The sequence below is a fragment of the Corvus moneduloides genome, chromosome 7 (assembly GCF_009650955.1).
Source record: "Corvus moneduloides isolate bCorMon1 chromosome 7, bCorMon1.pri, whole genome shotgun sequence".
Taxonomy (NCBI): domain Eukaryota; kingdom Metazoa; phylum Chordata; class Aves; order Passeriformes; family Corvidae; genus Corvus; species Corvus moneduloides.
In genome coordinates this window covers 8,548,285-8,563,379 of record NC_045482.1, presented here as the reverse complement: position 1 = coordinate 8,563,379, position 15,095 = coordinate 8,548,285, and the positions used below count along the sequence as shown (strand labels likewise).

The following is a 15,095-nucleotide window of genomic DNA, read 5'->3' as shown; positions in this document are numbered from 1 at the left end:
GAAAAATGGATGGATTCACAGCAGCAGCCAGCAAACAGGGAACCAGAGGTGAGAGAACAACTTTGCTGACCACGCAAACCAAGGACCAGCCACCGCACAGCTACAGCTACACAAAACAACAGCTCAACTTCACCAGTCAGCTGTCACCTCCCAGCTACGGAATGTTATCAGGCTATCCTTGTTTCCCCTATCCCTGCTGCACATTTTAATTCTAAATATTTTTTCTTGTTTCCCTCAATGCCATTGAGCAGCTATTACCTTATATAATCAGTGCTACCTTGCCATAGAAGCTCTCCATCAGATAACTAATTTGAAACAAGTAAAGCCTTTTACCTCTCCCTTCTGCCTACTGCCACTACTTTACTAAAAATTATTTGATGTTTTTCATCAGTGAGTGTCATTTGAGGGATTTTAGATCAAGACTTAAGTCTTGCTTGATGTTTTTCCAAATTCAACGAAGAGAAGTGCAGCTCCACAGGCAGCTAACAGAGCGATACAAAAAGATCCCCAAAACCTGAACCAAGCCTGGGAATTACTAGAAATTCACATGGAAATGCAAAAAGAGTGCTGAATTATGGTAACCAACCAAAGCTGAGTCAACTCTGCTAAGCAAATAAAAGAGCATTTATTTTAAACAGAAACACTGGACAAGTATTTTTGTAGAGAAAGATACTTTTATTCTTAAAAATTCACCTCTCTGACTCTCCAAAAAAATTTTAAACATTCATAGAATCTTTTCAGAGGTATCACTTTAACTTCTGCATCCCATTAAGACAAATTATTTAAACGACCAGTCTTCTTCAGTGACCTAATTACTTACCATACAGCAACCATACAACTCAAATAATTTTTGAAGGCTGAAAAAATAAAACCCTTCTCAAATATGGAACTTATTAAATAATGGCTTTGTGGCCAAACATATAAAGAAAGCCAACACAAAAATCCTAATAAGGGCAATTTAAACCTAAAATTTAAGTTCTAAGTACTATACCTCATTTACCATTGTGAAATTACATACCACCTACCACACTTCATGCATCACTGCTTGGGAATTTCAAGAGCAAGAGCAAGCCAAACTGATCAAAAACATCCCTGTATTCCCAAACTCAGTGGCATGTTTTGCAGAAGACACTATACCTACTACTGTAAGTTGGATCAAGAAGTTGTACACAAATATTAACTTAATATATTGACAATATATTGGAAAACTTCGAGTTTATGGTCAAAGGTTAATTTTCATCTTCGTTTCTTCCACAATAATTTACAGATTTCTATGGTTAAAATATTTTCATTAACTTGCAAGTTAGAAAATACTAGAAACCCAAATGACGAAAAAATTGGACAATAGGCTGAGATGACTCATTTAACACTGATTGCTCAAAATCATTTTCAATAGCCTAGCCTTTGCAAAACTTCATTAAAGATTACCTCATACACTTATGTATGATTCAAGAGTATGCTGCCATACCACTGTTGTTAGCCTTTGCTTTGGTGGAATCCAATCATAATCCCTGCTCTGGTTTAGCTAACAAAGGAAAATCCAGTTTGTGGGATAATTTGGTTGTCTACCTGAGGTAAAAAGTGGAGAAAAAAGCACTGCTAAGAGAAACCAACAATGTTTAAACATATATTAATCAATTAAATAGGACTTCATAACTGAAATTAATCTGCTAGGAGAATGTAGTGGAAGATTAATATACAGCACTTAGAAAATACCAAATACTAATTTTAGAAGTAGCTTTATAAAAAAAGTCAAAAATTAGCACACTACACATGAAAAGAAAAAACCAAACCCTTGCAACATTACATGGCTAAACTCCAGAAAAAGCTCAGAAACTCAATCCAAATTAATGTCCAAGTATTTGCCATATACTCAAAGAGGCCTTGCAGCTGTTAATATTTTCCATCAGCACTGCTGACAGCATGCTCACCAGTTTGGAGAACAGTACATGAAAGCAAGCGGCTTCTCCTTTTGCACATATTCACACACCTTTAAAAAGATAAATGTTTCTCAAGAACCAGATCTATGAGAAGGATGGGACCAGAACCTGCTCCCAGTGCCTGAGAGATCAGGAGTGACCAAAGCCACAGCTGTGCTGGTGAGAGAGCAAACACAGGCAAACTCGGTCTTAGGATAGAGAAAAGAACCAGACTGGGTTGTATCCTATTAAACAAGGAGAGGTTTAATGATTTTCAAATGAAGCCTGCTGAATGGTGGAAGGTGAATAGAGGTACTGCTGGGAGGCTCTATTTGAACTGCACTGTCATTTCAGAAATTCAATTAAAAGCAAGCGCACAAAGATTACAGCTGCAAATTATTAATATAGCAAAATTTAGCTCAGAAAAAAAACCCTAAAAGTCTTCTAATGCTTCTAGTCTGCAAATCAGATTCTTCCTCCAACACTCCCTGGTCTCACCCATACCCACTTACCACTTGAGGCTTCTCCCAAATTTACTCTTCTTGTCCCTAAAGGAAAGATCAGCAGTGCTTCAAAATACCTCCTTTTTCTGTAGACAGTTGTCAAATCTGTTCTTCCTCCCTTCAGTCTCATATATAGTCCTTAATTCAATGGAGTGAGAACATTTGCAACATGTTTCCATTCTCAGAAAAATTCTTTAAAAGTTTATTCAGTAATCCTTCACAGCTTGATCTGTTTTATGTTGGACAAGGTGCTTGGGAGGAGAAGTGCTGGGCAGGCTGTGTCTTTAAAATGCTTTTATCCACACACTCCCACGCCACACAGAGCCTTTTAAAACACAGACTGTTGCATCCACTGCTTGCAGTGCCTGGGATTGCCATCCAGCCAGGCCGGGTGAATCTAAAACCTTCTTGCCCCTCTTGGCCACAAAAATGGCAAATTAAAAATCACAGCATCCCACAGCCACAGCAGTCATATCATTGGCCATTCTGAAACAAGAGCTAATAAGAACTATAAATAGAAGAGGATACAGAGAATAGGCAAAACCCCTGAAGCCTTGCACAATGAAATGCACACATTCTCTATGGGGGAAATGAAGTAATGCCCTGTTATTGGCATACAGCATGTTATGGAATTGTCCGAGGTTTTCCACATCACCCTCCAACAGCAGAACAGCAACAATTGTCAGCAGCTTCCTACAGCTGTGCAGGCCTTAGCTCACACTTGGAAGTTTGGTGCACTGGAACTATCACTGGCTGCAGAGGTGGCTTGGTTTTTTGTCTTTCCTGGCATTGTAGCAAGAGGACAATTTCCCAAAATTGACACAGATGTGCTTACATATGCTGCAAGCTCCGATTACTTAAAAACAAAAAAAAAAAAAAACCCAAGCCTTTGGTTCACTACAACCAGCTCACTGTAGAAAATAACCCCCTTTTTCTAAATCTTAACAGGGACAAATGTGCAACACCAGTAATTCAATAGTGGAGTTCAAACTGATTTCATGTTCCAGGTCTGATCCTGAGCCCCTGTCAGGCTGTAATTATGCTTGCCCACCCCTTCCCTGTTTCCTGTGTCCAGGAGCAATCAGCCCACACAGAGTGAGGACATCGACAGACCACTGCTGCAAAAAGCAGCCAGGGACACAATGTCATTACTTGAACAAAACAAAACCAAAAGGGGCTGCAACCATCATCTCGGGCTGCTCATGACAAGCCTAAGTACCAATTTAGCAAGAGGCAGGATTTAAATTTATCCTGTCCTGCTGCCCAGCAAACCCTGTGTCTCACCAGCCTCTGGCTGATGCCCCGAAGGTGCAAGTTCTTTGGAAACACCCAGTGCTGGCTCACCAGGCAAACTGAGGCAGGCCCTGCAGCTGAACTGTTACAATGCCCTTTTCACTCAGAGCTAGATTTCCCGACATCAGCAGGCGTGAAAAAACGTTGATACCACCCAGAGGAAACCCTTGCTTTCCCTCCAGACCCTTCCCATCTGCTGCCAGGCCGCGGTCTGCCAGGAACACCTAACACCTGCAGCCTCCTGCCCAGCTGTGACTGCTCACAATTGCTGCTCTGACACATCCATGTCCTGTGGAAAAGAGCATGCAGAAAACAGCACGGTGCTGCAGCCCCATTACTTTTTCCTGCAAGAAAATGGACTTGAGAAACGTGACTGACAAATTGCAGGAAGGAATGTTAATGGATATCGCAACAGCAGTAAAAGCACTCAAAGAACTGAAATGCTTCCTCTGACTCTCCATCTTTCCTTTTGGTTTCGCCAATGTCTGAATAGCTTCTGAATTCCTTTCTTTCTCGCAGCCCTACTGAAAAAATCAGTGTTTTCCAAACTGGAAAAGTTTATAATTCCGAGCTTTTGAACTAGCTAATGTTTCTCACATCTTACCTACCAAGTAAGAGTTATTATTTGAAACCTTGTGCAACCTCTCTTAAATTTCCGTGGGCACTGAATATTACACACGTGCACCGGATTCCTTGAGTACTTAACAGCAAACAGCTCTGGTGAATTACAAAAGTAAAATGCGGCATTACGGGGTGTATTTGTATTGGGACCGCAGGAATGTTTGCATTCAGCATCAGCTAAATGGGAACAGCCCTTTAGCAACATCAGATTAGGACAGTTTCGCACCAGTGAATGCAATTTAGATGACAGAAGATCTGACCAGAGAATTCCACAGGAGAAATGAATGCTCCGCCATTTATCTAAAGATTGGGTAATTTTCAAGAAAGAATCAGGCCACTTAAGGTACTGTTGCAACCACGTGAGGCAATATCATATTTTAACAGTTTAACAATGGATTTAACTGCAGTTTAGAAAAACTGATAGTGTGAAATTAGACTGCATTAGCACACGTACAAAATGTTAGCTGGGGCATTATCTCCTCCTGACATAAACTGTGGATTAAACTTTCTTCATTAACAGGACTCAGGTTCTTCATAAATGGAAAGTGAGAGGTCTGGTTGCTGCTGTAGTTCTTTGGCGCTCGTTGGGGGAGTATTGGGGGTTTTGTTTTGGTGTTGGGGGCGGGGTGTTTTCTCTTTTATATCAGCTTGGTTGCAACCCACATTAATCAGTAATCTCCCCTAAAGTGAAAGAGATGCCTCTCTCGTGCCTCTGTTCATATTAAGATGAGACTATGAACAACTCTGGTATCACCGAAAAGGTGCACAGTATCTTACCACAAAACCAAAATCACACAAGCCATGTATGCAGAAGATACAGCTCTGCCCTTCTTCTCTTCCTTAAAAAAAGACTAATTCAGCAGCCTGGGGGGCTGTGTTTGCATTTCTCTAAGGCTACTTTCTGTTATTTTTCTCCCAGCAGTTTGAATAACATTAGCATGGGTATTACCTGCTCTACGAGACCACGGGGTATATCTATTCTATTATTTCTACTTTACAGTCCCAGCAGTACATGTCTTCAAATTACTTCTAATAATTATTTTGCAACCACAACACAATAACTGCCACCAGTAATCGCACTCTGGGGTTGATCTACTTCCTAAGTCAGCTTTTCTGCCGTACTTTAACTAATCTGGGTCAGTCATACAGTCACACCAGGTTCTGGGAAAAACATTTGGGTCTTTCAACGTTGCTAAGGCACTCTTCTGTAGCAGCTGTGAAAATACAGTCAAAATATGTCTGCTACTCCATTTTTACTCTGCAAATGTTCCTTTACATTTTGGATTATATTGACAGGCTTCAAAGAATATAGGTGTGAAGTGGCCTTTTCTGTAAATGGTTATTCTAGAGTCCTTTTGTTCCTCTTTTTTTCTTTATTTAGTTTAATGGGGGAAAACACCTTGGGCATTTTGAATGCATCTAGAAATAGGCCTTCACTACCAAGGCTACTTACAGTCCAAAATTCTGGTGAAATTCCCACTGAGTTCAGCAGAAACAGGATCCATGGTGGTTTCTTATATTTAGGCTTTTCTTAGTCATTGCCTAGCCACAGAGTTTTATAATCATTCCAGGTCCACATCTACAGAAAGGGATAAAGTATTCAGGAACAAAGGGGCTCCATCTTTGGCACATACCTTGCTAAGATTTCCTCAAATCTTTTTCAAAATAAGGAACAAAATGGGACTGCAAAGGCAAAAGTTGTCAAAGGTCCTGCCTTCTCCCCCTAAACTGATTTTAGACTGACAGTGTTCTTCAAACAACACAACTTTTAAAAAGTTGTCAGTACAGGATATAGACACATAGAAAACACCCCCATTCTTTCAGAAAAAAAAAATAGCTTTTACTACTGGACAGCTAAGCTACACTAAGCAGTGGGTGCCTTTTCAAACTGATTATCTTAATCTTTCAAGCTGCCGCCTAAAGTTTTCTGCCAATTTTGGAGGATCCTGCCCAATCCAAAGGTTACATTTGCAGAACAGGGGCACAAAACACAAGGTAGTGTTTATTTATGTAAGGGGAACTTCTTTGTTTGCAGTTGCTTGCCACCACACCAGAGCTTGGGTTCAAAAGATCTCTCAGTGGTAGATCTCCACAAAACACTTTTACACACAATCAGCCCTCACAAAGTCAAATCACTTCTCTCAACTGAGGTTTCAGTCCCTCGGGAGCAATCAAGCAATCAGCTGTAATCGAGATCTTTGATTATAATAGGATTTTTACTTTCTATTCCACACAAGCACATAGGCAGAAAGGAAGCCTTGCTTTCCTGCAGACAGCACGGGAACTACACACCCCTGGATCCAGGCAAAAGAACTGCTCATGGTGGAGCAACTGGAGTGAACACTGATTTACACTGTGGGGAAGGTAGATACTAAGAGATGCCATAATACCACAGGGTTAAAATACCAGAGTACAGGCTAATCTTCTGCTCAAATGCTTTGCTGCCTGTTAAGACGTTGGTGATAGGCCCTGAAGATATGCAGAAAATGAAATAACAGGCCAGGTAACACCACAGCTTCACTCAGCTGCCAACAGCAGAAGGAAAAACAGCCACAGAAAGTCATCGCAACAGTCACTGAACCAGGCTTAAAAGCAGTCACAGATGAAGACAAACCTAATCAGGAGCTTCAGGAAATCCAGACCCCAGAAGAGGCATTGGTGCCTGTATCTACCCAGCATCAAGTCAGCCATGATAACTGAGCACACCCTAACTCCTAGAGCAGTTGGCACTCACAGGGTACCGCAGTTTCCATGCACCTATATCCTCTTACAAGCAGTAAAAGTCTGGGTAAACCAAAAATGTCCCTGTACTTTTCCATTTAAAACAGGAGGAAAAGAAGTCACACAAACACCATGCCATAGACCTTATTCTTGCCCATTGCAATTTCCCCTCCTCAAAACCTCACTGGCGGGGTCCTTGTAATATTTGTAAATAAAGTTTGGAATGTTTTTAGGCTAGTATTTTACGAAAATAAGACAAATCATGCCAGCTGTACCTCTCTTGGTCTATGCATCTACTCTTACACACATCTAATGTTGAATTTCATTGAACAGGACAGAGTAAAGGACAACAGAACAGCTGATGTTCCACACAAAAGCAGGCAGGACAGGAGATCTGAGCACAATCATTCCATCGGAGGCATGGGTTGCGAGGAGAACAAACCCCTTATTAACTACCACAGAGCAGAAAAATTGCTCTGCAAAATTCCCTAGCTGCACAAAAAAGCTTCAAATGGAAATTATTACTTCTTTGCAAGTCAATCCATCACAAGAGAAAAACCTGCAGGAAGTCAGACTCAACTAGTCCCACTTCTCCCAGGAGTAGTTGCCAAGGTAAAACAGTAGTGCAAGGTTTCACCCCACCACTTGCCATCGCTGTCTATTCTGCACATCAATTTCTGTCCAGCAAGCCACTGCTATTTTTTAATGAAGGGAGGGAATGAAAGAATTTGGATGCAAGTGTTGTGGGAAGAGGAAGCATTATTTGCCCAAACCTAAGATAAAAAAGAATCTATTTAAGGGAAAAAATTAAAATCTATTAAGGGAAAAATTTTTTTAATTACATGTACTGTTCAGACATATTTGCTTGTCTCAAGCAGTTGACCTATACCCACAATTTTGTTATTTTCATCCTCAACAGTCATTTTCAGATGGACACCTGCAATTAGAGGACAAAAGTCATCAATTTCTGAATCAAGGCATCTCCAGCTCTTCCTGTGTATCATATCAAGAGATATTTCAGACAATGGGAGTGGTCCATGAAGTTGCATTTCAACACATCACTCTTGTCCAGATGTCCATGAAGCTAAAAACCAGCAGATGGTGTTTTTATTAACAACTAGCATGATAAACAGAGATTTTCCAAATAAAATATAACACTTCACAGATGTAGAGAGGGACACCTTCTTAAAACATCAATAGAAAGTAACTCCCTTCCACAGACAGAAAACAGCCGGTCCCATGGCAGGCAAACTCAACACAAACTCAAAGCTACTAAGTTTCCTGTTGCTGTATTTCATGAGAACTATCATCTGCCAATTTTTGGGAAGCAAAAAGTTCTATTCACACGAGATACAGGCAAGCTCCCCATGTTCCAGAAACCTGTTACAAGGCACAAGGAGCTCCAGCTCTCTCCATGCTTGCCAAAAGATTTTCCAGGCTTTCTCCTGGAGTGAACTTTGTTTCAACAGAGCCCTGCACTCTTTGATCACTGAAGGTAATCTCCAGAGCCCTTTTAACTCCAGCAGCCTGACAGCCTGTGAGCTGAACAATGGCAATTGCAGCCAAATCTGTTCTGTGTGCTCCAGACCGGTGCCAAACACACTGCATCCTACAGCCACGAACTACTACACTGCACTGCTCCAGAGGGCCATTTTCCATCCTTCTCCATGAGAAATAGTTATTTTGGTGTGCCTTATTTCTAGACTAAATTTATTCATGATCAGCTAATATCTACTACTTCTTGCTTTTGCACATACTGCTGTGGTTTGGTTTTGTTTTTAAATTTAAATGTGTTTTCTGTCTCACAGGAAAGTATTGACAGAGGTTCATCTCGTGGACTTCATTCCAAATAATGCATAGCCAGTATTGCCCATTTCCCTCTCATTTGCCTTTCCATCTCCCTTTACCATCCCAATCACCCTTTTCTGCTCCCTCCCCTTTTTGAGCCCATCTTGGCCAAGCAGGGATTTAAACAAGGCTGTACAGAGGATTCCTGGTACATCATGGCAGCAGTATTTCCTCACCACCACCAGGAATACTCCTTCACCCCCTCTACAACTCTTTTTCCTTCTCCAAAGGTTTACAGGGAGTTAGCACTTCCCTAGATTACTCTGCGCAACAAACCTCAACTGCTCCATCAGTCACAGACCTACACACACTTAAAAGCTAGGAAGGGTATCCAGACACTCAAGCAACCACTTGTTTAGCTTGTAGGCTTAACTATTCCCCAAAATAATCTGCCTTTCAACCTCTACCACCTTCCTGCTGCCCTCTCTCCAAGCCTCTCTTGATGAAAAGGTAGAGCAGCTGTTATTTTTGCTGGAAGTTAGACATCCCAGGTATCCCTTCTTTCACATCAGATAAGCATGAGCTCTGCTAGGAAAGGCTTTCTTCTCAGCCCTCAAACATGAAGCTCTAGCAGAGCTATTCAGTGAAGAGTGAACCAATTCCCAGAGTCCCAGAAAAAATGGCACCTCTTCATCTCTTCATCAGTGTCTCTATGTTAAGCTGCTTATTTGCTTCCATAGAGGCACAGTGCAGAGGATTAATAGCAACTCACTCCCTTCAACAGCTCTCCTAAAAGCAGGGCTGACTTCTCATTACAGTGCCATCTGCAGAGTCCTTACGCAATAAGGACTTTAAGGATACCTCTTTGATCTAAAAAGATACCCTTAATTGTGCTTCAAATTGTTTTAACACAAAGGCATTAAAACACAGAGAATAAGTGTAACTTCCTTTGCTTGTGCTTTTCGAAGATACAGAATTCTTCAACACTTCATCACCCAGCAGTTTCCTCATTTCTGAGGCGCAGGTTCTCAAAGGTTACTGGCAAAGATTTAAGCACAGTATCAGGACATTGCATATGCTCCACTGTGCATAAAAACTGGTGGTTACCTTAAGGCCCAGTCTTTTCAAAGATCTTTAAACACCAGTACACTCATGTAGACAAACGGAGGACAGATTCCATAAAGAAAATGCATATAAAAGAGTAGAAACTTTTTGGGGTGTGACAAAACACTTCAGGATGTCCCAGCTCTCCACCTGTTCTTCTTTCCATTGTAGCAAAGCCTACAGTTTAAATATTCTTATTCGTAATTTTGTATTTGTACTCTTACTGCAATTCAAAGTACCCCCAGTAGCACTTTAGAGTGTACAAACTATGAAAATTACAGAATATTACAAAAAGAGAAGCATAAAGCAAACAGCAAGACAGCTCACATACAAAGCATATTTGTGGGCCCAGGAAGCTTGTACCAATGCTGACCAGGCTGTGGTCATAGACTTTTAAAAACTGATTTCTGCTTACAGTTGGGAAAAATGAGTCTTTCCTTGCTGCCTCCATTTAGAAAATAAAGAAATCCACAACAAGCACTTCTGATAGTACAACACCCACCAGCCCTTCTGCTACTCAGCACCTATTCCTCTCGATGATCGCCTCTTTTTCTCCTTGATAAATGCTCTTACTTTCCTCCTGGTGTCTTTTACTTTCATGGTTCTCTTGCCCAACAACGTAAGGATTTCTGCCAATATAAGACCCTTGGAAGGGTTGCTGCCTCTCCAAGACAGGGAGAACAAAGAAAAGTTTATTAGTACACCCACAGCGACGAAGCAATTCCAAGGTAGCACTACACAAAGCCAGAGACAAGGCAATTACCTAAGCCCCAGGATACACCCACTCCCCACCCCTGCAGAGGAAAGAAAAATCTCAGTGACAGTAAATGTTTCTCACCCTTACTCCTTGGGACTCTGGATATTCGGATTCCTTATCTTGAGCCTTCAGCTTGTTTGCTGAAGTGTTAAATCTGGTCACTTAGGCTGGAGACCACCTCTCAGACTGCTTCCCTCCCAAAGGCTGGAGTACTGGAGAGGCTGTTCTGGCCTCTAGGGTCCATTACTCCTGCTGTACTGTCTGCATAGAAGAATTCCCCAGCCAGTTTGCATCTGGAAAGGGGATTTGATCATTCTTCTTCGCCTCTGAAATTGTATTTTTAAGACCTAGTCTTTCCCACTGAAACACTTCCATCACCAGCGTGACTTCGCTGACTTAAAATATATATCAAGAAATGGATACAAGTTTACTTGGTGATACCAAATGGGAAATTTCCCAGTAAAAAGGAGTTGGAAGAGACAAAAAGATTAACTTTTTGTACAGTTTTCTCTAAAAGCTATGCCACTAACAGGAAATAAAAAAACCAAACTGAGCAAAACAAACAAACAAAAAAGAAATCCTAGTTTCCACACTGTTTAGAACCAAAATCTGGAGTAATACACACCAAAAGACCAAAGCTTTCACAAACCACAAGCGAACTGGGGCACAACTGCAAATGATGAATGTTTTGAGACTAATGCTCAAACACACCAGGAAAGATTCACAAGACCCTTGTTGCAGTTTAACAGCTACTTCACAGCACATGATGAGGAGTTGCAGAGATTTCCACTATCCAATCAGCACAAAATTAAAATGTTTAACTTTTGGGAGGGCTGGGGGTTTGGGTTTGGTTTTTTTTTTCATTCTAGGAACTGCAAAACAGAAAAAAAATAATGTTATTCTTTACTGCTTCTTTATGACAAAGCATGCCTTGATATCAGCTTATATACCAGAAATCAAGCTCTGGTTTCCTTCTTTCTGGAGGATATGAATGGAGAGGTTACATAAGGGTGTAACAAGAGCTGTTACTTCCTTTCCCAGTTGAAGAGAAAAAGCTGTAGATCAAGTTACAGACTCCAGGGCTGGTCATCACTACTTCAGCCTTCCTAAAATTTTTGCCAGTAGTCCTACAACAAACAAAAGACACTACTTAGAAAGCTCTGAGAATTTAATAGATTAACTACATAGCTATAAGGGAGGGAAAAACCCTTTATTTTTGTCTTTCATCAAACTCAGGAGATTCCCCAAGCTTGATGCATACAATCACTCAAGTTACCCCTTTCCATTTCAGTTTGCTGTTCACTAGTACAGTAAAAAGAAAAGATGAATTAAATACAGGATAAGATTTATAGGACAGTCCAGTACATGAGCTGTGCTAAATGAGCTCAGCAGTCTGAAAGGGCACTGAACTTTGGTGGGTATGTCAGCATTTGTCCCAGCTCTGACCAGACAAGGCAAATGAAAGGAGGAAACAGTGTCCAGCTTGGCCTACACCAGAACTAAGCTTTTCTCCAAACCGTCCCACTGGCACTCTCTTCACCTTCCTCTCCAACTCCCAAGCCGCTGCTACTACTGCTGCCGAAGGAAGATGAGATCAGCCTCCAACATGAGGAATTTCTGTTCCCACAGAGCTCAGGGAAACCAGATGATCTCAGAGAATCATGTGAAGCAAGTCCCTGACACTTCCATGAGGCAGAGTATCTCCAGTATGTTGCCAGCAGTTTCTTAAGAGTGCACAGTGGGAAAAATTAATGACTTTGCTTATGTTTCCAATTGCTCTCTCCCACTTCCTCTCCTCATTTGCCAGACTTTTATTTTCCCTTCCCCCAGAAGCACTAGTAGGCTTGAAATGTACATTTGCCCTTCTAAAGGTAATTACATCAAGTTTTGCACAATGCTTGAAAGGGCTAACACACAGAGCTAAACTACCACCCCCTGCCATCATTTCCTCAGAGTTCCTCCCCACAGGTGTGATTTAACAAGGTCTCTTACAAAAAAGGAAAGGAAAGGAAAGGAAAGGAAAGGAAAGGAAAGGAAAGGAAAGGAAAGGAAAGGAAAGGAAAGGAAAGGAAAGGAAAGGAAAGGAAAGGAAAGGAAAGGAAAGGAAAGGAAAGGAAAGGAAAGGAAAGGAAAGGAAAGGAAAGGAAAGGAAAGGAAAGGAAAGGAAAGGAAAGGAAAGGAAAGGAAAGGAAAGGAAAGGAAAGGAGCAAGCTTCTGTGATTTAGGATGCTTTCATGAGTCCTTTCACCTTCAGCTTGCTGAGCATTCAATCTGTGGTGCTCATAAGGAGCCAGAATCCTTTTAGATATCCAACACCACCACCGGTGTTTTACAAACATCTCCTTTCCTAAGGATATGGAGGAACTTGTGGCAACCTAACACGCCAGTAGCTGCTACAAGCCAACGTAAGCAGTGACCACTTTATGTTACTTTGGGAATAATTGGAATGCTCCAACCCTAACACCTTCACACAAAATTAAGCCAGAGGCAGCGTTAGCACTAAATTGAAGACATTCTTAAACTCAGCCCTAGGACAACTGGAAATAAAAGCACATGATGAGAAGAATGTCATTACCTTTCATAGGTTTAAAAGCAGCCAAGGACTGAACTTTACTTTAACAGATGGGTTGGACTATTTCTGTTCTCTACCACTGCACACTTTTGGGGAAAGCCTTGTTTTTGACACAGGGCTTGACAAAGTGATGATTCATCCAGGGAAGGATGGGCAGCTTGTTGCCAGCCTTAATTCACAATTAACAATAGGACAGACGGATATGGAAGACTCATGATTCGACACAAAAATCGCAAAGTCAGGAGTTTTACCTGACCTTTACGCCAGCGGTCATTTCCAATCTGGATATATTTTAAATTGTTTCTCTAACGTAAATTTTAAGAGTAGTTAGCTTTTATTTAGTTACTGTTACATTCATCCTTTAGAATAGTGGTCCTGACTAAATGCATAGCAACTGATTTCATGACATGGTGTGAAACTCCAAAGCTTTAAATTACATGAAAAAGCAAACAGCACATGTGAGCACGGACGTGTGAGCACATCGGTACCCTGGGCAAGGCAAGCGAGCACTGGACCACTTCGTGACTGCACCGCTAGCCCCACTCCCTGTGGCTCTTCTAGGAAGGCCATTGTTTTCCAACGGGGAGTCTGGCCACTCCGAGGAACAAAGGGATTCCCTTCCCAAAACACAGCGGCAGCAGATGTCCCACACCGAATCCCAACAGCCTCCATGGGCGCAGACAGGCGGTCTTCCTTGGGAGGCTACACCAACTCGTCCCCTCAGGGAAGTTCTCTGGGACAATGACCCTGCCCTGGAAAGCCCTTCCTCAAGTCTCCTCTCCAAGTGTTACCCGACAGCAGAATCCATCATCCTGCTCCAAGTTACCAGCACTCTTCCCACGGTTCCCCCGAGCCCCGCAGCCGAGCCCGTTCTTTTGAATTCAGCAAAGCCGCGCACACAGGGTAATTATTTCAGACAAGAAGAAACAGATGCCACGCTCTCTTCCCAGAAAGAGCACGCACACACACACATATATGCTTGAGGGAGCGAGCCCCGGACCGTCCATGCGTGTGTGCGCACAGCGTTCATGCATAAATGAAGCTGTCCCAGCCCCGCTGCCATCCACCAGCCGCTGAACGCCAGCCACAGCGCACGCAGAGCGTCCCGAAGCCGCAGTTTTGCGAGGGGAAGGGGCGCCCAGGAGGCGCCGGGGCTCCCGTGCTCGGCACCCGGAGCAGGCACCGCCGCCCCCTCCTCACAGGAGACCCAGCGCCGAGCCGCCACACCAGCACCCCAAGCCGCTGCAGCGCCGACCCCATCCCTTTGCCCATCCCCGCGGCGTGTCCCGCGCGGGCTGCCGGAGCCCCCGGCGCCGCGGAACAAAGGGAGCCGTGCGGGCCGGGGAGTCCCGGGGGGTGCTGTACCTCTGCTGCCGAAGGGCGCTGCCCGCCGTCCCGCGACCGCCCTTCGCCTCCCGCCCCGAGCCGCCGGCGGACGCTGCCCTGCCGAGGAGCCGGCGGAGCAGAGCGGAGCAGAGCGGAGCCAGCGGGGCCCAGCCCCGGCCCCTCCCCGCCCGCCCGACAGGGGCGGAGGCGCCACCGCCCGCCCGCCCCGGCCCCGCAGCGCCGCCCGGCGGGCACCACGCCCTGCGCGGGGGCCCGGGCTGCTCGCACTCCTCGGGCTGCTCCCGCTCCTCGGGCTGCTCGCACTCCCCGGGCTGCTCCCGCTCCTCGGGCTGCTCGGGCTCCCCGGGCTGCACCCGCTCCCCGGGCTGCTCGCACTCCCCGGGCTGCTCCCACTTCTCGGGCTGCTCGCACTCCCCGGGCTGCTCCCGCTCCTCGGGCTGCTGCCACTCCCCGGGCTGCTGCCACTCCCC

At 43.7% G+C, this 15,095-nt stretch overlaps 1 protein-coding gene across 7 annotated transcripts in view; it reads right to left on the bottom strand.

Moving 5' to 3' along the window:
• MYO1B (myosin IB) overlaps positions 1 to 14,787 on the bottom strand; it is a 110,197-nt gene extending 95,410 nt beyond the window's left edge. For 5 of the 7 annotated variants that reach the window (XM_032114084.1, XM_032114086.1, XM_032114083.1 and 2 more), the window contains exon 1: positions 14,644 to 14,786. The gene's annotated coding sequence lies outside the window, so the exon portion shown is untranslated. Of the gene's footprint in view, positions 1 to 2,431; positions 2,535 to 14,643 lie in introns of those variants that run through there. The other 2 variants (XM_032114081.1, XM_032114082.1) reach the window with 2 other exon arrangements.
• Positions 14,788 to 15,095: the final 308 nt, after the last annotated feature.